This window comes from Protopterus annectens, chromosome 1.part2 (genome assembly GCF_019279795.1).
Source record: "Protopterus annectens isolate FY-2018-M chromosome 1.part2, PAN1.0, whole genome shotgun sequence".
Taxonomy (NCBI): Eukaryota; Metazoa; Chordata; order Ceratodontiformes; family Protopteridae; genus Protopterus; species Protopterus annectens.
In genome coordinates, this window is record NC_056727.1 from 36661977 (window position 1) to 36685232 (window position 23256).

The following is a 23256-nucleotide window of genomic DNA, read 5'->3' on the forward strand; positions in this document are numbered from 1 at the left end:
CTGCTCCTCTAACAAAAACCTAATAGAACCTGTTGAACACACTAAACTCCTCAGGGTCAGAACTGATAACAATCTTAGATTTGATGAGAACCTAGTTATAGCTATCAAAAAGGTTCACATGAAGTTAGGCTCATTCTACAGGATCAAGCCATTCCTGACCAACACCACCAGAAACTCCTTAGCCAAAACTCATCTACTTTTCACCCTTCTATAGGCCTCTTCAATTTTCATTAATCTTAGAAAAGCTAATTTAAATAAACTCGAGTCCTGTTATAACAAAATAGCTAGTTTCACCTCATACCACCCCTACAAATCACACCATTGCATCTCACTGCATCAACTAAAATGCATCAAGCTCCTTAATCTCCTAACCTTCACCCAATTAATTTTCCACATACACTGTCCTCCACACCCAGACAACTGCCCATCTTTCAAGGACCTTGTTCAGCCGTACTACAGCAGTAGATTTCTAAGATCTATTAATAAATTCCTTCTTGAAGTAACCAAATCTAAAAATAGCTATGGTGAGTTCCTGATATCAAATAAAATATTTAAGTATTAGAATTTCATTCCACAAAAAAAAAATATTTTATGTTTTTGTAGGGCCCCTGATATTAAATATACCAACTCACAGATTGCACTACTGTGAGGACAATGGTAAATTTTCCACTCTGTGCTGTACAGCAATCTCCATTCAGAATGTTCAGAGTTTCAAAACCTCAGCCATAAGGTCCTCAACCATATGATTTTCAAAGTTTTGGAACTTGAATCATCTGAAGGGGACCTATATACACACACACACATATATATATATATATATATATATATATATATATATATATATATATATATATATATATACACACACACACACACACACACACACACACATATTAATAGATCTATTCACAAACTTTTGAATTTAGGATATACTAAGTCTGAGATTTTAACATTATAAATGGGACACTAGCATCAATAGTGCATACTTTTCATTAAGGAAAAGAAAAACAAAAACAAATGTAACACTTTAACTATATTGAACACCACAATCTTTTTGATTTTGTCAAAATACTGATTTTTTTCTATTAAAAGCCTGAGGCACTGCAGAATTTCCGAATCCTAGGCTTTAATCAAGGTATCAGTTATTATATTCAGTTGTTAAGATAATGAATTTATCTAGTCTACTTTAACACCAACACTAGCCATATCTCCAAACTTCCTTAATTTCACTTCCAAACCCAGCTACTTACTCGTTAAATATCACCGACTAGCACACATATATATATATATAGCAACCTAAAAAATAAAAAATTGTTTGACTACTATTGTAAGCCTCTCCAATCTAAGCACTTTACATTCCTCCACTCCTTAATAGACAGGGATATTCATCCCAACCCTGGACCAAACTCTACCCATATTACCACAACCTGTAACCAATATAAAGAAAGCCCCCTAACATCAGCCAAACCTTCCAATTCACTCTCTATCGCTCATCTAAATATACATAGTGTCTGCAATAAAATAGCTCAAGTTCATGCCCTTCTAGATGTCCACTGCTGGTTTGACATCCTTTGTTTATCAGAAACATGGCTTAAACCCACAATAAAAGACAATGAAATCACCCCCCCCCCCAGGTTATAGCATCATTCGGCTAGACCACACAATCAGAAAAGGTGGAGGTAGCAATTCTCTACAAAGCAGAACTACAAGTTAGCACCATAAATCTTAACCTACCTTTAGATAATAGTGCCAAAATAATTATCTCTAAACTCCAGCTTAACACACATAAAGCCATAAACATTATCTGCTCCTATCTCCCCCCAGGAAATAACAACAGTATACTTGAATACATTCTAAATTGGCTTTCTTCTAACCTCCATCAAGAAACCATAGTCCTAGGAGACTTTAATATTGATTGGAATTCATGTAGCAGCATTAACCCACCACCTTTATTAACCTCTATGGTTTCTCACAAGCTATAAACTCCCCCATCAGAATAAATAAACTTAACAATAAAGAAAGAACCTTGGACTGGATACTCACTAATAGTCCACATCAAACTTACACAACAGAAACCCTTCCAGATGACCTAAGTGACCATTCGCTGATATATATTATCAGACATAAAACTAGCCTAACCATCCCTAACACTATCAGAACAGTGTGCACCAAAAAGCGTTTTAACCCCGAGCTGTTCCAAACAGAACTTAAACAATGCAATTGGCACCTCTAATATCTCTCACTATAAAAAAAGCAGTTGAATACTTTAACATCACTTTCCTAACAATCCTGGACCACCACGCCCCAACACGCTCTATTAGAAATAAAACTAAACCAGCCCCTTGGCTCTAAAATAATACTAGGAAACTAATCCTTTGCAGAAACAAATCCTGGGCTAAATGGCATACTACAAAGAATCCTACTGATCACCAAACCTTTAGGCAACATAGAAATAATACAAAAAAGCCATCCTACTAGACAAAAAGAACTATTATCTCCAACTACAACAATCCTCCCTCAAGGAGCCACAAAAATTTTGGACTAGTATCAACAAACTTCTATACCCAAGCAAAACTATCATCCCTAACCCTTTAGGCTCCAACCTTGACTATCGAATACAAACAGCCAATGCCTTCAACTCTTTCTTCACTGACACTATCCAAAATCTTGCAAACCATCTATCCCCTAATACCTCTAATCTGCCTACTCCCACTACCATCCATCCCCCATTATTCCATTTAGAACCAGTACCCACATCCTACATCTGCTCTCTAATCCAAAAGCTTAAACCAACCACCCCCTCAGCTGACAAACCCCCATCAGAATTCCTGCAAAAAGAAGCTAAAGCTATTGCTTATCCCATCTCCATACTGACAAATAGAACTATAAAGGAAGGTACTATCCCATTGATCTGGAAAATTTTTCATATCATCCCACTGCATAAAGGCGGGAACTCCAATGACTTTTCCAACTTTCGTCCCATAGCTCTACTCTCCCCACTTGCAAAAATTATGGAGAAATGCATTCACAAACAACTACTCAACAACCTTCTCCATCACAATCTACTAGCTAACTGTCAACATGGTTTCCGAACATTCCACAGTACCACCACTGCCCTGCTATCCTTCACAAACTGTATCAACAAAAACTGCAACAAAAATATTCTTTCTTCTGCATTCTTTGTTGATTTATCTAAAGCCTTTGACATGGTTAATCACCAACTCCTTCTGCACATACTGAAGTCCCTTTCACTTGACCCTCTATCTATGAATTGGTTCACATCTTACCTTGAAAACAGACAACAGGCTGTACTCTGGCAAAATAAACTATCAAATCACCTTCCTATCTCACTAGGTGATCCACAGGGCTCCATACTAGGCCCATTCCTGTTTTCCATTTATATCAATGACCTTCATTTAGCCATTCCACTCTCTACCTGTATTCAATATGCAGATGACCTTACTATAATACGATTCAGCCACATCCCAGGCCGAACTTCAGTCTCTTACACAAAAAGCTTTCAACACTCTAGAACAATGGTTCTCTAACCACTGCCTCCTCCTCAACCCCAAAAAAACTAAACTATTACTCTTCACACCAACCCAAAAGTCCACCCCTCTACATTTCACTCTCATATCCAATAATTGTACTCTTATTTCTCCTGACCCTACCACCAAACTCTTAGGAATTACAATTGACAATAACCTAAACTTTGATACTTACATAAATGCCACAATAAAATCAGTTAACAGAAAACTAGGATCCCTCTACAGAATCAAACCTTTACTTACACCAGAAGCTAGGACCACTATAGCCAGAATCCACTTAATCTCAACCCTATTCTATGCTACCCCATATACACCAACCTCTCTAAAAATAACCTCAGCAAACTAGCTATATCATATGTATTGCTAGATTTGCTACAAGCTCTCCTTTTAGAACACATCATTGTCTGAATCTAAAACAACTAGGCTGGTTAGAATTTCTTAACCAGCTTCGATTTCATCAACTTACAATAGCCCATAAAACCCTGTATCAACCCAGCAACACTCCAATACTCTCTAGTCTCATTATACCATATAATAACCTCAATAATCTACGCTCCTCAAATAAAATGTTGATTAATACTACCAAATCAAAAAACTCAGCAGGCGACTCCTTGTTCTCTAACTCTGTCGGAAAAGTATGGAATCAACTACCACATGACCTTACATCTCAGACCTCTCTCCCACTTTTTAAAAGGAATCTAAAACTATTTCTCAATAAACACTGGTTATGCTCCTGTACCAACCCTTCTTGACTCTCTTTTTTAGCCAACATCCACTACAATCCTCCCTGCAATGCCTCTATATACTATATTCTGCATATAAATCCATGTTTACATATATATTATTGTTATTGTTCACTTTGAGTAGTATAATTATGCACAGCTTCTGAAAAAAAAAAACATTTTTTTTTTAGTTTTTTAGTTTTTAACTCATTTTTGTAACAATGGCTGCTTTTTACTTTTTAAGCTTTATTAATTTTCTGCATGTTTTCCTGGAGCTTTTCTCCCCGGGCCTCTACTGAAAATGGACATGTATCCAGTTAGACTAGCCCGGTCAACAAATGTAAAATAAATAAATAAATAGTTATCTCTCATTTGTACTTATATGTACTGGATGACCATCAAATCTTACCACTCTCTGTCCTATACGTTCAGTGCATGCTCTTTATGGTGCAAAGGACACACTTTCCCAAATTGTTTCCATAAATTAGTGTTTTACTGATGTGAGATACTGTCTATTTAGAAAATTCTGCCAACACACCCGTAAGAGTCGAACCGGTAGTCAGGGGCTTAAGCACACACATACACAGTAATCTAGCCTTTCCTCATCATCTGCCTACAGTAGCAAGGAAATCATTCTATGTTGTCTAAGTTATAAACAAAGGTATGTCATCTAGCTCAAAGGAGGCCATTGTTATACTGTATTCGACATTCAACATGCTTATCATTGAATACAATGCCCCCTTTGATATGTACCTAACCAGGCACATCCAACAACTGGAACATTCACAGAAGTTCCTCACTAAACGAATAGAGGGTGCAAGTAAAATGTCCTGTACAAACTTCCTCAAGGCTCTTATACCTGTATTCTGTCTCCTACAGTCTTTTGACAGGAGATTGCTCAGCATGCAAGGTATTGTCAGACCACAACCTGATAGGCCTCCTGCATATCTGCAAAACAAACAGCACCAGAATCACCTGTAAAAATATTTAAATTTTGCCTGTGACATAAATAGGAACTGCTGTAGAGATAGGTATGTATCCTGGAGAATATCTCTTCTCTGGAACAGGCTCCCTATCCATGGGAAGAAGAGCTGCTCCCTAACACGATTCAAGTGTAACTTGAGCAATTAGATGGGGAAACAGGAAATTCATCCCTGGCTTGGCATCTATGTCTCTAATAGACATAGGCAGCCTGTAAATGATTCACCTCCAAGGCACATGCTTTTAAATGTTGCATCTCCCAAGCTCCTGCTTAGACTTACCAAGTGTAAAAGAACTTGAGATTTGGGATGCATGGATCGGCGTAAAAAGTTCCCAGAGGTTGTTAGCCTAGTACACACCTATGTTCCAAAGAACTTGTGCATACAACTAATTTCAGGAATTATTTCAGATCTAATAATGAAAGGAGATTTCAATGAATTTAAAGGATGCCCCTCTTCAGAGAGCAAGTAATAGCTTCATTTTAAGGACAGTGTATTTTAATTAAGAGACAGTCTCTTTTTCTATCAGATTCCTTCACAAAATGATTCTGAAAATTTTACTTTAGGTGTACCTCATAGTAATATATCATTTCAATGTTTATTCTTCACAGTTACCGACAGTTAATGAAAACAATGAACACATGCAAACTACGTAATCTAAGCATTCCTAAAATTTTCACCAAAGATAAAAATATATTATAAATTTATATCATGCAAACAGAAGGTATAGTCCGGTTGAATGAAAAAAAAAACTGCAAGAAAACCCCAGCCAAGCTAGAGATTTTACTGTGTGATACATTAAACATCCTTTAATGGAGACCCATTGGATATACAATGGATATAAAAAGTTTACACACATTTGTTAAAATGCCAGGTTTTTTGATATAAAATTGAGACCACAATAAATAATTTCAAAACTTTTCCCACCTTTAATGTGACCTATAACCTGTACAAATCAATTGAAGAACAAACGAATCTGTTAGGGGAAAAAATATAAAAAAAATAAAAAAATGTGCAATACGCTGGTTGCATAAGTGTGCACACCCTTAAACTAATACTTTGTTGTAGCAGCTTTTGATTTAATTACAGCATTCAGTCTTCTTGGGTACACACCTGCCATCAATTAAAGAGATTCTGATTAACCCCAAATAAGGTTTAGCTGTCCTAGTAGGATTTTCTTGACATTTACTCAGTTGCCTGATACAGCAAAAGCCATAGTTCACAGAGAGCTTACAAAGCATAAAAGGGATCTCATTGTTGAAAGGTATCAGTCAGGAGTAGGGTGCAAAAAAAATTCCACAGCTTGGATATATCATGGAACACAGTGAAGACAGTCAACAAAAAGTGGATAAAATATGGGACAACAGTGATGTTGCAAAGAACTGGACATCCCTCTAAAATTGATGAAAAGACAAGATAAAAACTGGCCAGGGAGGCTGCCAGGAGGCCTACAGCAACACTGAAGGAGCTACAGGAATTTCCAGCAAGTACTGGTTGTGTGCTACATGTGACCAATCTCCCGTATTGTCCATATGTCTGGAGAATGGGGTAGGGTTGCAAGACAGAAGCCTTTTCTTACACAGAAAATCATCCAGGCCTGGCTAAAATTTGCAAAACAATACATCACATCTCCCAAAAGCATGCAGGAAAATGAGTTATGGTCTAATGAGACCAAGGTTGAACTTTTTGGCCACAGTTCCAAAAGGTACGTTTGGTGCAAAAACAACACTTTGCATCACCAAAAGGACACCATCTCCATGGTGAAGCATGGTGGTGGCAGTATCATGCTTTGGGGTTGCTTTTCTTCAGCTGGAACTGGGGTTTAAGTCAAGGTGAAGGGAATTATGAACAGTTCCAAATACCAGTTACTTTTGGCCCAAAACCTTCAGGCGTCTGCTAGAAACCTGAAGATGAAGAGGAATTTCACCTTTCAACATGACAATGACCACAAGCATACATCCAAATCAACAAAAGAATGGCTTCACCAAGAAAATTAAAGTTTTGGAATGGCCTTGCCAGAGCCCAGACCTACATCCAACAGAAAATCTGTGGGATGACCTGAAGAGGCTGTGCACAAGAGATGCCCTCGCAGTCTGACAGATTTGGAGAGCTTTTGCAAGGAAGAGTGGGCAAACATTGCCAAGTCAAGATGTGCCATGCTAACAGACTCCTACCCAAGAAGACTGAATGCTGTAAAGAAATCAAAAGGTGCTTAAACAAAGTATTAGTTTAAGGGTTTGCACACACAGCAAAGTATTAGTTTAAGGGTGTGCACGCTTATGCAACCAGCATATTGTACATTTTTTATTTTTTATATTTTTTCCCCTAACAGATCTGTTTGTTTTTCAATAGAATTGTACAGGTTATAGGTCACATTAAAGGTGGGAAAAGTTTTGAAATTATTTATTGTGGTCTAATTTTCTTATATCACAAAAAACCTGGCATTTAACAGGGATATGTACACTTTTTATATCCACTGTATGCAAGTAAACCCTTAAGGACATCAAGAGTTTCAGCTACACTGATTCTGGACCCATGACTTTTTACTTTTAAAGTCTTTATGGATACTTTCAGGCCAATAAAGCCAAACCCACTAGCTGTGGACATGCACGTTAGGACTTTTTCATTGACCTCATCAGAACACCATAAATAGATAGTGTGGCTATACGTTATAAACATGGGATTTTAAACCAAGCTGATGCTGATAAACACTAAGATGTCTTCAACATACCTCAACTAACATCCAAACACTCTAGCTTGGCTAGATTTATTTTCAGTTTTTACTGAGCGGTTTGTCTTTGTAATCTTTTTCCCTTTGGTTTGAAGGCCAGTTGTGTGATAACGCTATAAAAACTGCAGATTTGTGAGCATGCAAAGTGCAATTTAAAAAAAAGGATTTTGATGTCAGTTTGCATTATGTTTCACATGCTGTAAATATCTAAAACATTAATGTCTAGCTGCTGATTTTCCCACTATCATTGTGTATGTGTATGTGTGTGTTTGGGGTTATGCTTAAAGATGAACATTCACAGCAAAGGTAAAAGTAACCCATTATGAAAACTTATAAAAGACAAAATGATATTTCAATTCTGTCTTGCTCTAAACACTGCAGTAAAGATTTGCCTTTATCTATATGCATGAAACCAACAGATATCATGTTATCTGACCCTCCACATATATCTATCTGGTGATTGCATTTTACAGACATTGTGAAGCTGTCTTTGTTCTTCTAGGCATTATTCTTATATGAAAAAGGGAATACGAGGGTCCACTATTATTTTTAAACCTGCAATTCAAGGGGAGAATTCACAATTTAAAATTAGTTTTGGTATGAGCAGAAATGCAAAGTCCAAAGATTTGTGGAACAGAGTAATAATGAAATTTGTGTTAATGATATGTCACCATCCTAGTAGTAGAAACAATCATTTCCAGGATGATCAAGGGATTCATGAAACTGCCAATAATAACAAAGTTTGTGTTAACACTATATGCCAACATCACAATAGGTGAAACAATGTTTTCAAAACCATTTTCTGCTTCAGAAATGAGTGATGAAGGTGTTTTTTGAAGCTTAAAGACATAAGATGTCATCATCTTCTTCTTAGAATACTACCACAGCTCTTCACCCAATGAACTCAAAAGTACAGAAGAAAAAACTACAATATGTACTCAGGCTTCTGGCAATGCAAGAAAACAAAACATGCATATGCTTGTGGATGACTGTGGACACAATATCACCTATTCTTTAGTATTTTCACTTTGATGTTACTGCACCTTGGAGAAAAAGTGATCACTAATAGTCACCATTGAGCCTGTCTTGTACTTCCCGTGGGATACTGCAATATCTAACCATCCATTAAAAAATAACATACAAGTAATTTAGTCTATATTATATGTGAATTCTGGAGCAGTAGTAATGAAAGCTAGCAAGTAGAGCTCTGTTATTTTTTTATTTTCTCTTTGCTGACTGAGTTAGCCATACTGGGCTGATCCTTTCAGGTGAAATCTAAAGTGGTATTCACACTAACTATGGGCTAATTTAGCCAGGACATTGGGGGACTTACTCCACTCTTTATATGAGCTACCATGGGCTACTTTGCATTCTCCTGCGCTAGCAGCAACTCAGGTGGATAGGACTATTGTTGGAGTACATCACCACTTTTATTCTGTGCTAGAGTGTCAGTATTGGAAAATTAATCCAAGCACCTGTTGTAGGAATAAAACACAGAGTTACCTGATTTTCTAGCACTAAAGGCAAGAAAGAGACCTGTTCAGATACTGACAATGCACAGACTTCTGCTCATACAACTGAGTCATAGGCGTAAATAATCACAGCATGCAAAAATAAGGCTTATCTTACACTGTGTGTCTAACACTATAAATGCATAAAGCATCCAGTCTTATTCACTGATCTTTATTACAAAAATGCACTAGTTGCTAAGTTAGCATGAGGTGCCTCTAACAAACTTGGACATTTCTCTGACGACTGTGCTATCTTCATTCGATTGACGGTTGACTTATTAAAGTGAAAACATTAAGAACTAATTGAAGAGGAAATGGAATTGCAGCCTTTCTTTGTTTCTTGATACTTTAATGATAATGTTGCTAAATGACTGTTTCCAATATCACAAGTAATATGAGATATTGCTAAAGTATTATTAACAGACCATTAAGGAAAAATCAGAGCAATTAATGATTAGGACCTGATGAGAGAGAGGACCTGTCACTGTTCTTTTCAGTATCAAGTACAAATACAAATTATATTATCCTGTTCTGTGAGGCCTCATACAATAAAGTGAATATTTGTCTAAGATTTCATGTAGTTTGGCAGGACTGTATAAATTATTCTATTCTCATTAAACTATCTGGCAGATGGAACACATTCTTTGATCAATAATATGGATTTAGATTTTGAAATCAACATTTACTTAATAAAAAAATATGCAGTTTCCCCATGGTATGGTTGTCAATGTTTAGCTAATGATGTCAGAACAGTGTGATCTCATCTGGATTACATTCCTGCATAGCATCAGCAGTGAAATGCAGTTGTGTGTCCAAGATAAAGTCTGATTTGTACCCCATTATGTAAATTCTCTCCCAGGGAATACTATGCCATACTATTCAATGCCTACACTGCATTGTTAAAACTGAATATCTGAAATCTCTTGTGCACCCTGTCAGCTTCAGCAGTGCTTACAACCTGCAGATAAAGAATTCATATGGTCATTTGATGTCTACAGCACAAAGCCAGATAGATTAGTGAAATAAAAACTACAATCTGATGATTATGGCTGTTGTTCTTCTTCTTCTTTCAGCTTTTCCTGGTTAGGGGGTTGCCACAGCGGAACTCCGGTCCACTAATGATTGGCGGTAGATTTTTTACGGGTGACGAGGTGCCAGCTCGACACCCAACCTTCAATGAAGGCATGCCCATTCTACTCATGTCTTTCGAATGCCACTCGACCACGGGGAGGACATGCAGGCTCAACACAGAAGGCGCTCCAGCTGAGAATTAAATGGGAGAACTGCTTGCTGTGAGGCAACAATGCTACCGCTGCACCACCGTGGCTTAATCTGATGATTATGGTATCAGTATTAAATGAAGGACCACTTTGTGGTTGATAGACTATCTCCTGAGTTAATGTGATGAACATATGCTGTTTACCGTAGTTGGAAAAGGCCTTAGTCCCTTAATTCATCGATGTTTACTATAGCAACAGCATGTCTAGCACTCTTAGGAGCCTGAAATGTATGCATTTTATTCTTATTAAGAGACAAAGCTATGCAATGGAACAGGCTTCCTTGCAGTTAGCAGCATTCAGTTTTCAGAAACTTTAACATTGTCATCCATTATATATTAAGTAAAGTACTTTTCTTAACCTTCTATTCAATATATATTACTATAGAGGTATTATGGCTTGGTGCATGTTGTATTTGTGATTTTGTTTCTTACCAGCATTCACCCTGCTGCTGGTACTTATGCAGAAGTAGTATTAAGAAGCATTTTTCTTTTTCTGTTTCTTCATTTTTTTGTTTTCTTCTAATCTTTTTTTTTCTATTAAAGAAAGAGGTTTTGTATCTTACTATGAGGGCTTGAGTTAGAGGAGCCAGCAGAGTTGGGAATAATGTTAGCACATGTGTGAAATGGTGCAGGACAGAATACCACTATCTGTCTTTACTCATGTACACTAACCCTATTCATAACCCTATAGTTGTCCCTTGTCCCTAATCTAGAAAGAACTTTACCAAAAGCCCCTATTTCCGGCAGTGCCAACATTTAGACAAATTACTACTGAAGGTATTGTTAGTTTCCAAGCTGAACAATCACAAAAAGAGAATGTCTGTTCCCTTTTGTGATTGGTGTAGTTTCAATTTTCTTTTTTAGTTCAAATAGGTTTTGAAGTGTAGAAGACAAGTTGATGTTCATTCAAATTATGCTAGGGAATATATACTGTGTATACTGTATAAATATATGTATATGCTATTATATATATATATATATATATATATATATATATATATATATATATATATATATATATATATATATATATATATATATATATATATATATATATAGATATGTATATATATATATTGAGAGAGAGAGAAAGATAGCTATAAATATAAACAGAGATAGAAAATATGTAGAGGTGTAACTAGGTAACCGGTGCCCCAACAGAGCCCTCATCTGTTGCCTCCCTACATGAGCAAAAAAGAAAGTCTAGACATACACACACACACAAATACACAAGAGCACATTTGGACACACACACACACACACACACACACACACACACACACACACACACACACACACACACACACACACATGCAGTTCTGTACAAATTCTAAGGCTGGAAATGGCACTGTGTAAATGTTGCTGATTGTGTCTTAATTTTTAAATTTAAAAGCAGTACTGGAAATCATACTGGTTGCAGAGTTAAAAGAAATGGATGGGTTTTCAAGCAACTGCTGTTTATGAGGAATTTCTGAAAACCATCAGGTGAAAATAATTGCCAAAAGTGCCACACCTGCAATAAGAAAGAGATTCTAGGAAGCATGGAATTATTGAGTGAGGCTGCTTGTTGACAGAGTTTGGGAGTCCATTAAAGTGATGGAGCTATACATTAATAACTTTGATACATTAACTTTAGATGAAACAGAACATGATTAGTGACATTCCCGATAGAAGGGCAGATACAGGCAAAATAAACAGTGCAGCAACTGTGGGATTTGGTTGAGTTTGGAGGGGAGTTGGGGGAATTTCAGGCTGGTGTCATGATACAGAAGTGAATGAAGGGGAAGGGTGATTGCTAGACAGCATTGACAAGTTCATAGGTTCATAGGTAGGTACTAGGCTATCAGCCCTGGGGCCTATACAAGCCCAGCCGAAATAGTATCCTGGCTTTTTCCACCCAAAAAAATTATTTTCCTGTGCCACTGTCGAGTAGAGCCAAAGAAGTGATTCCCGGGGTGTGTTTCCTATTTCCCATCCAATCATCAAGATTTTTCTTGAAGAGTGCTAATGAGGAGCTTTGTTTGATATAGATAGGTGGTTTATTCCAGAGTATGGGAAGTCTCTGGGACAGGAATCTATCCCTCTGGCATGTTCTGTTTATTGTGGTGACAAGGTTTAGGTCCCTAGAGCGTGTAGTTCAGAGGGATTGGGATTTTTTTAAGTGGAGCATATCCAACAGCTCTGGGTTTGACATAGCTTTGTATGTTAGGCAGGTATCACCTCTGAGTAGGCGATATGCGACGGAGTAAAGCTGGAGTTTTTTGAGGTGGTCTGTGTAGGGCATCTGTTTGAGGCCGGTAATCCTCTTTATGAGGTATTTCTGCGGCCTTTCCAGTTGTTTTAGATGCCTTGTGAGGTACATACCAAAAGGGGCACTGTACTCTATAATGGGTCTAATAAATGATGAGTATAGGGGAACAATGACCTCTTTTTTTCTGGATGAGAAACCTTTTGAGATGAGGTGTACCACATAGAAGGATTTCCTGACTACTGGTGGTGATGTAATAATCAAAGGAGAGACTACTGTCCACCTGTGTCCCAAGGTCTCTTATCACACTTTCGGTGTTAGGTATACTACAGCCTTTGTTGTAGTTCATGGGTACAGAGTTTTTACCAAAGGGGATGACAATGTACTTTTTGGCATTGAGCTTGAGGCCATGGCTTTGACACCAGGCATCTGTCTCAGTGAGGCCCTTCTGTAGGATGTCCACACCGTTAGGAGTTTTGATTATGGCTCCCAATTTGCAGTCATCTGTGAACTTCATTAGCCAAAGACCTTCTGCATTAGCCTGTACTTCAGAGAAGTAGATACCAAACAGGACTGAACCCTGTGGTACTCCTCTTGTCACTGGTCTGAAGTCAAATTTGAAGTCTGCTACTTTCACAGTGTGGGTCCTGTCAGTGAGTGAGTTGGCAACCCATCTTGTGACATAGAGATTTGTATCTAGTTTAGTGAGTTTATCTATAATTCCAGAGTGGGAGATGGTGTCGAAAGCTTTGGCAAGATCTAGATAGGCTATGTGAACCACCTTACCCTCGTCTACGGCTTTGGTGACTGCTTCAAAGAAGTCTATCAGGTTTAGGAGACATAATCTGCCTTTTACAAACCCGAACTGGGTGGGGTCCAGAGTTTGGAGATTACCAATGTCTTTGTTTATAAGTTCCATGATGATACATTCCATGGCCTTGCAGACCAGGCTCATCAGGCTAATGGGGCGGTAGTTCCTGGGGTCCATGGTTGCTTCCCCCTTGTGGAGTGGGATAACCATCGCTGTACGCCATTCAGCAGGCACAAAGCCTGAGGTGAGAGTATGACTGAACATGGTACTTAGGTGGGGTGCCAGTTCATTCTGTAGTTCATGTAGAACGCAGTCTGGGATGTTGTCTGGTCCCATGGATGCTGTGTTTTTGGCTTTGGAGAGTGTGTTTTCCGTGATTACAGGAACTTTGCATTCTTCCGGTATAGAGATGGGCTCTTTAGGGGGTGAGAGGGGGGTAAAGTTAGTACTGAACCTATCTGCCAGGATGTTGGCAATATCAGTCGGGTCTGTATATTTAGTGCCATTGTGCTGTAACTCAGAGCAGATCTGAGTGTTGTCATTGAAATTCTTGACAAAGCTATAGAATGCTTTGTGGTTGTCCTTAGAATCAGTGGTGATTTTGTTTTCGTAACGAGCTTTGGAGGATTTTATCAGGGATTGCAGCTTCTTACTGAGGCTGACCAGGGAGCTCCTCCACTCATGGGATTTTACTCTCTTTTGCAACAGTTTCTTCCTTCTGTTATACAGTTTGTTTATGGCAGGGGACCACCAGATTGGCTTCCTTTTTTTGGAGGATAGCGTCTTGGTTCTGTTTGGGATAGCATGATCCATGCACTTGTGTAAGTGCTTATAAAGTGCAATTGTGTAGGATTCAGTAGTCATAACTGTATTGTCCATCTGCATGGGTGTCATGAAATTCACCACTTCTGTCTTAAGAAACATGAAGTTGGCTTTGGAGAAATTTTTTACCATGTCCATTTCTTGTACCATGTACCATTGTTTACAATGGCTATAGAATTATGAAACACATAAATTACTTTTACAGATCCTACAGAAAAATGTTGTTTGCATTCTTACTTTGCATGAAGAGCATGCTACTGCTAATGCAGGGCATTAATGAAGCACAGTATTCATTGACAGTCATTACAGTATGTTCTGAATGAAAAGCCAAGAACACATTTTTAACTGATTTTACATCATGATAGTGCAGGTGTTAAACTATTTAATATAAGTATGACATCCAAAAATATGTATGCTTATGTTTTTAAATACATTGTCAATGCAAAAAATTTTAATATTTTATCTTGTTAGTGTACTATACTTATTCTGTATATTTGAATCTTATGTAATATAATTTCTCTACATATGCGTGTAACTTTTTTTCTGTAACTTGTCTGTATTGGAGCTTTTCTCCTCAGGTGTCCACTGAAAATGGATTTTTAGCCCAGATGGACCAACCCAGTTAACAAATGTCAAATAAATAAATAAATAAATGTGTTCATTCTTGTTTTAGACTTGACTATGGCCTGTTAGAAATTGAACCATTTTCATTCATTGCTTCAGTCAGAGCAAAATAGAACCATGATATATGATAGGAATAAATTAAAAAAAAAACACTGCTCCAGTAGCATAGTTTATAATGCACATATATAAAGAGGAGGCTGGACATCCTCTTTATACAGGAGACAAGAAGGAAGGACAGTGCCGCAAAGTCTTATGGCTTGGGATCCACAGCCTATTCCTCAATAATCCCGTCTTCTTAAGGAAAGTGTATTTTGAGTAGGAGCTCGTCTCTTTTTCTGTCAGATTGCTTCAAAGCCTAATTTTGAAAAAAAAGTTCCAGGTGTATGCCCATAGTAGAATATAATCTGCATGTGCTTTCTTCATTTTTATTCATAGTTAATGCAAGCAGTGAAAATAAGCAAAATATATAATTTGAATATTTCTAAACTGTTCAGCAAATAAATTGCTAAAACGATATAACATGCCAATAGTACAGTCCAGTAGTATGATAACTGATAAAAGCAGCAAGTTTGTGATCATATGCATTGCATGTTTAAAAAGAAAATATGTTCTGATGGCAGTTTGCATTATGTTTCATTCTTACAATGCCTTCTTTTAGTTCAGTGTATGGTTTTACTTCTATAAATATGTTGAGACGTGGTTGTCTGACTGCAGACTTTATGAATGTCTATGTGTGGAGGGGCTCAAGTGCTTAAAGATTCAAGATTCACAGGAAAGGCAAAACTAACTCCTTGTGACCATCGATACAATGACAAGATAGTGTTGTCATTCTCTGTTTTTAAAAAATCAGTTAAGATGATCATTTACCTATAAGTATGGCACCTGTAAATATCATGCTATTGGAACCACCTCTCATCCTTGTCTGTTAACTTGTGTTTCACTGATATTGTGAAGCTTTTTTGCTCTGCTAGGCATTGCTCTAATATGACAATGTGCAGATTGGACAAAAGTGCTATAATATTATTTCTAAATCTGCAATTTAAGGGGAGAACTCTCAAACTAAAACTGTATTTGGTAGAAGTAGAAATGCAAGTCCAAGGATTTGTGGAATAGAACAATAATGAAGTTTGTGTTAATGATATATGTCATCATCCTAGTAGTAGAAACAATCATTTCCATAATGGTCAAGGGATTCTTGAAACTACCCATAATAACAAATGGAGTAATTCAGCAAAGCTTACACGGAGCAAATGTCTGTGTAAGAATAGTGGTAATGCTTGAACACGGAACATGGCCACTTAGTGATCCAGGAAACAAGCTTGGGGTGTGCAGCAGCATTCTGACACTGAGCGGATATGGAGGTGTCTGGAGAATGCAAATAACCTCATCTGCTGGCAAAAAAAAAACATGCAGATGAGGTGATTTTGTGATCCAGAAAGCCTAAAGGCACCCGTGTAGGTGCCGAGTAAGGCTGAAAAATGTACGCGGTTACAAACCATGTACCGAAGGATCATAATTAAACAGGGGCTGTAACAACCCAAATAAAAGGTTGTACAAGGTGCAGTAGCCATGCAAATGGCCAAAACTATGGCCAGTGATGTAAAAAAGCAATGCAATGTATTAAAATTTCAACTTTTTTAAGACATGTGCCACGTTTAAGCGGCATGCAGCGATGCGCAAACATGCTATTTTGCAAAAAATAAATAAATAAATAAATATATAAATAAATAAAATAAAAAAAAAACATGATATTGAAAGATATTTACATTTTTTCCATTATAGTACCCAGGATGCAGACTCATACAATGGCAGGTTATAATGGTTGCTAAGGATATAGGCTTTGGTGCAGTGTAGTATCCAGGTTATACGCAATTAGGTGTATGTAAATGAGGCAAGTTTATTGAATAGCAAAACTGACCACCGGGTCCACAGGTACTAACTGTGTAAGGGCTAGAACCATGGTAGTGTAGGCAGAAGAGACAGCTGACATGAAAAGGGGGTGTGTCAGGGTTTGTGTAAGCAGATTCGAGCTCAGTGGCACCTGTTTGTGTTCAACTAAGCACAGCTAAGCAGGGGAGTGTGTCCGAGGCTGCTAAGTTGTGTTCACCTGGTTAAAGATAAGCTACATGTGACCATGTACTGCTCAGCAATGTTTACACTAGCTCTGTGGGTTTGCAAGGAGCGCCATGGGGCTTAGCAGTGGAAGAAATGAAAAAAAAAGGGGGGGGGGATAGCCTGGGAAAGCCAATCAAGCATTAATGATTGATAATCCCTGTTCCACTCCATTTAATCTCCTCAATGATATATCTAGCAGGTGGAATGTGTCATAGTCAGCCAATCACACAGGCTGCATCTACAGTACACCAGTATAAAGTATGCATTCACCCTTCAACATGATTTTTCCCACATAATCTGCACCACTGGAGTACACACTTGGGAATTTTAACTAACAAAATGAAAGGGACTGCTGCTGCTCTGTTACATCTCTATGCACTACAAGCTGAGATCAATGATGATGATGATGATGATGATGATGATGATGCTGACAATAGGCCTAGACTGAAGAGGAGAAGAGTGTTTGGGCCCAGGGTGACCTTTAAGGGATTACATGAGCTGGAGATAGTGCAGCACTAAAGGGTGGACAGGAACATACTACAGCAAATCACTGAGCTCTGCCGGCCTCACCTGAGACCCAGAGCCAACAGAGGGGAACCCATCCCAGTGGAAACAAAGGTATGTGTAGCCTTAAGAATATTAGCTACAGGTACTTTCCAAAGACCTCCTGGAGACATCATGGGATGTCACAGGCATCTGCATCCAGAGTACTCCACCATTTCCTGGATGTCCTGCTAACACATGCCAGTGAGCACATTTATTTCCATGGCACCCCTGAGGAGAGGGCCAGCAATATTCATCTCTTCCACAGTGTAGCACACTACCCAGAGGTACTGGGTGTCAGAGACTGCACGCGTGTGTACATCAAAGCACCACCCGGTGAGGAAGGTAGAATCTGCGTCAATCGCAAGGGATATCACTCCATTAACTGCCATCTCATGTGCAATGCCCAGGGCAGTATCATCAGTGTGTGTGCTGGCAGCCCTGGCAGTTATCACAACTCCCACATCTGGCATGCATCACAGATGGAACAGACATTTGCCAGGGGCACATCCCTTATATCTAGTGGGCGATGCTGGTTATGCACTGAAACCTTGGATGATGACACCCATCAGAAATGCACACACACCAACTGATGAATGCCATAATGAGGCTCACGCACAAACTAGGAAAAATCATAGAGTGTGTTTCTGGGCTGCTCAACTCATGGTTCCACTGCCTAGACAAATCTGGTGGATCCCTGCAGTATTCTTCAGCCACATGTGCACATATATTCACAGTATCTGCCGTGCTACTCAATATGATCCTGCAGAAACAGCTGTGGCAGGAACATCATGGGAAAGGGACACACAGCCCCCCACCATTGCCACAGTCCCTACAGGCACAGGTGGACTCAGAGGAGGAACCCCCTGAGCCTGTCCCCTGTAGGCAGATGTAGGCATGCCTAGTATGCCCTGGCCTTGTCAAAGAGGCAACGCATAGCACATACACTGACACCATAGGGCCCTGGGACTGAAAACTGACTCTGACTCACATACACACAGTAAAATGGATGCCAGCCACAGCACACTACCTATACCTTACCATGTATAGGCTGTGTACTGCGTGCATCTGACAGAGTCAGCCCTGAAGCACTGTCCTCGCAACTGCTGCTGGCATAAGGTAATCCACTTTTCTTAACAGTAAATGAATGGGGTAGTAGACTGTGGCAGCATATGTATGGTATTGCTGCATGCATGCATGGGGATGGAGTGGGTTACTGTGATAGCAGCAGACAATGGACAGCTATGTGGGACAACAGGAACTCTCTCCCAAATATTCGCTGCCCCACAATATGCAGTAAGCCCTAATCCAGGTAAATCCACTGCACTAAGTGAGGGACGTACAAACAGCAGGGTCATAGGACAAATGCATGGATGCCAATGTTGGAGTCCCATACATAGCTTTAAACCTCTTACAGCAAGAAATCTGTACAAAGACATAACAAAATGTAGGGTAAAGGCCTACAAACAGGGACTTGTCTTAAATATCGCTCTTATAAACATAGAAAGTTGATAGAATAGCAGGTTTTGGAGTAGTATGAATTCTCTGAAGGGTAAGAAGTCTGAAACTCAAATGTCTCTCATTACTTTCTAACTTCAGTCTGAAATTATTTCGCTATTATTTGCCACACAACCACAATGTTATGAAAAATGGACCCAAAACGTGAGCCAAACATCTGGACAGTCTGTGAAGATGTGTACAGTTGAGATGTATGCCCCCATCCCCCCAACATATCTGTGTTCACATACAACTGCAGTAACATTTATGTTTGTAAAGTAATAGCAGCAGACCACACATTCCCACAGCTGTCACACTCAACTTGATAACTTGTTCCATTTCTACAATATATAGGGGGTCAGTATGTTTTTGCTTAACAATGTCAGGAAGGAGATAGCACTTACTGGTGGCTATTGTGGCTTACTGGTCTAAGTACAGTACTGTGGTTGTTAGGATCAATGGCTTGAGACTGGCTATGCCAACTATTATGTGTGTGTGTGTGTGTGTGTGTGTGTGTGTGTGTATCTGTGTGTGTGTGTGTGTGTGTGTGTCTGTGTGTGTGGCACTGTTTGGGTTACTTAGTAGAACAGCAGATTGTGACAGGTCAGTCAAGTGGCAGGATATAAAGGCTGCCACATTACTGTGTCAGAACTGACAACAAGTCAGTGGGCACCATCCATAGCCCTGGAATGACAGGGTATCACAGAATGTCCACACATGTGCCTCATATATCTGTTCTGCTTGTCATAACATTGCATTTCCCTGTCAAACTATATGCAAACCTATAAAGGTTGATGTGAAAACATTAATGGCAGACAGTTGAGATGCAGATGTCATACCCATAAGTAAATGCAAACTAATACAAAACCGTTCTACCAACTGTCTACATTTGGACAAGCAATATTAAGAGCCTGCCCCAATATCTGGCTCTCTGTCTGATTATTATATATGGGCCTGTGTAGATGTCTGTCTGGAGCAGTTTGAGAGCCATGACCAACATGTAGCCTTATAATAACAGTGCAACACAAGCCATCTGAGGACCACAGCAGATGTAGGGTGTGCAATGATGGACAACCTGCTAAACAGGTGCAGTCAGAGATGGCTGTAACCCTGTGTGTGATGTTATGACTTCTACCCCACTCACACCATAACTACAAATACATAAGAGCAGCAACTATGGACAAAGACTGTGACTGGACTACAGAAGGATCAAGAGACACATATAAGGTGAAGGGGAACCACTGGCCAGACAAATGTAGAATGTGCACACTAGAACAATTTCTGCTGTAACATAGTTCCCTGCAGTGTACAGAGTCAGTAAACAAATGTATGTCAGTGCTCACTCACATTACTTTATACTGATCTGCCTCTGATATGCCAGGAAATCACAGTGCTATGCAGAATATACCATGCATATTATGGAAAACTCTGCTCAGTCCAAAGCATTCTGTACCCACCCCAGGACATGAATCAGTTAATAAGGATAGCACACAGCCAGGAGATCCCTCAGCCAGTATACCACTGAGGTGCTGGACAGTTTACACAGGTTCATCGACCAATCGGCTGTAGCACAAAAAATCCTGGACCGGACTATAGGTAGCTCTGGACTAGAGTCCCAATGTTACTCTTGCAGGTCATACTGGACATGCTCCTACACTTAGAGAATTACAGCCAATGTCTAAACCCACACCTGACTATTGAGCTGTGCTGTCCATATATGCATTTGCTTATATACAGCTATGTACACCTTAACTGTCTCTCACCACCACATCAGACAAGATTACCCTCATCTATCTGCATGTGGCACATATAGGATTTATCTGCATCTGATGAGTGTGATATACATACATATATATATATATATATATATATATATATATATATATATATATATATATATAGGTAACATATACAAATATAACAATTATAGACAGGCAGGCATGGGGGGGCAGACTGAGCAGAGATAGAGAGAGGGATAGAGAGAGACACCCTGAAAGGCATACAGGAAGTAATGCTGCAGTGATTTCCACACCAATTGTAACCAGTGGCACGTACAAGTATGAAGGTGACCTCCATTATGTAATAGTAGTGAGGTTGAGGCTGTAATGTCAAATCACCTGCCTTGTGTGTGTGTGTGTGTGTGTGTGTGTGTGTGTGTGTGTGTGTGTGTGTGTGTGTGTGTGTCTGTGTGTGTGTGTGTGTGTGTGTGTGTGTGTGTGTGTGTGTGTGTGTGTGTGTGTGTGTGTGTGTGTGTGTGTGTGGGTGTGTGTTGGTTATACCATTTCGAGGCCTGTTCTGCCCTCCAGACACCCCATTGTATTAATTGACAGGGCCTGTTGATGTTGTCAAACTTGGATGCAGTGTTTCACACTCTTCAGGTCAAACCTCACAAGTGTATACAGTTTTGCAGAATGTCCAGATGATTGGCTCATATAGTTTGTCTTTGTGTCATAAACTTATACTTTCCTGGCCAATCATTGTGAAAGGATTAAGAGCTGACGTCAGACAATAATGACAGACATCAAGTGTCATACTTCATACTCTTCAGAAAAGTAATGTCAATAAGAAACTAGTCCCATTATCAGTTATCTATGTTTGTAAGAGAAATATGTAAAACCTGTCCCTATTGTTGAGCCTCTATCACCCCATTACTGAAGGCTTTGTCCACATGTATTGTTCTAACAGGTTGAGAGGTATGCCTCAGGCATATTAGCTTCATGGCATATGCATTAAGGACATATCAATATACTACATACAACTAGATAGGTAGGGGTTGTAATCTCAATGCTGGCGACTGTGTGATTGTGTGTCTATGTATGCATATTGTCTGTAGCAGTGTGGCTATCTTGCCTATGTGTGTGTGGAATGCCTATACCATTTTGTCTGCCTGTGCCACCCTGTTAACTCCAGAGTATTAGTGGCAGACACTACAAACCTGTATAACCTCTGTGGTTCATGCACTATGTATATTGCACTATCGTACGTATAGCTAGTCAGGTAGGGGATCTACTATCAACAAGGGTGGTTCATGAGTGGGGTGTGTGTGTACATATGTATATCCCCTTGCAGCACTGTGCCTGTGTTATGGCCACAGACATAGCTCTCCACCCCTTACAGAAAGACATCTGTAGAAAGCCATACAGAAAAGTGGGATAAAAGTCACATATTAGGGTCAGTCTTTAAATATTCCACTGACAAACATACACGGGGGATAGCAGAACAGGTTGTGCATTTGCGTGCATTTTCTGAAGTGTATGAAGTTTGACAGGCAAATATCTGTCAGTATTGTGTAACATCAGTCTTTAATGAATTCACACAAGTTTGCCAGAAAACCACAATGTTATGTCAAATGTAACAAAAATCTGTACAGATGGTGATTATAGCTACCACCTGTCCCACCCTGCAGGTTGCAGTCCATGTTTACTCAGGTGTGACCTGTGACAATGACACAAACAATACAGAGGTCCCCAGAGTGTAGGACAACAAACATCTGCTAAGGTTGTCTACTACATACATAAAGCAGTAACTTCACATCAGAAGCACCTTACTGGTATGAGAATTAGCATAACCTATGGTGATGTGACACAAATAAGCAGTCATATTGACAAACAAAAGGAGACCTGTCTGGTGCACTTGCCATGGGTTATGGTATGCCCTGGCAAGTGTCACAATACTACGAGACATGATACGCATTCCACATTTGATAAGGTGGCAACCCTACCCTGTGTTGCCTATGTGTGTGCAATATGTAGAAATGTGTACACCCTGTGAGTAGCTTCCTTCCACAATTACCCACATGTATGAAGGCATGAATACAAACTGTCA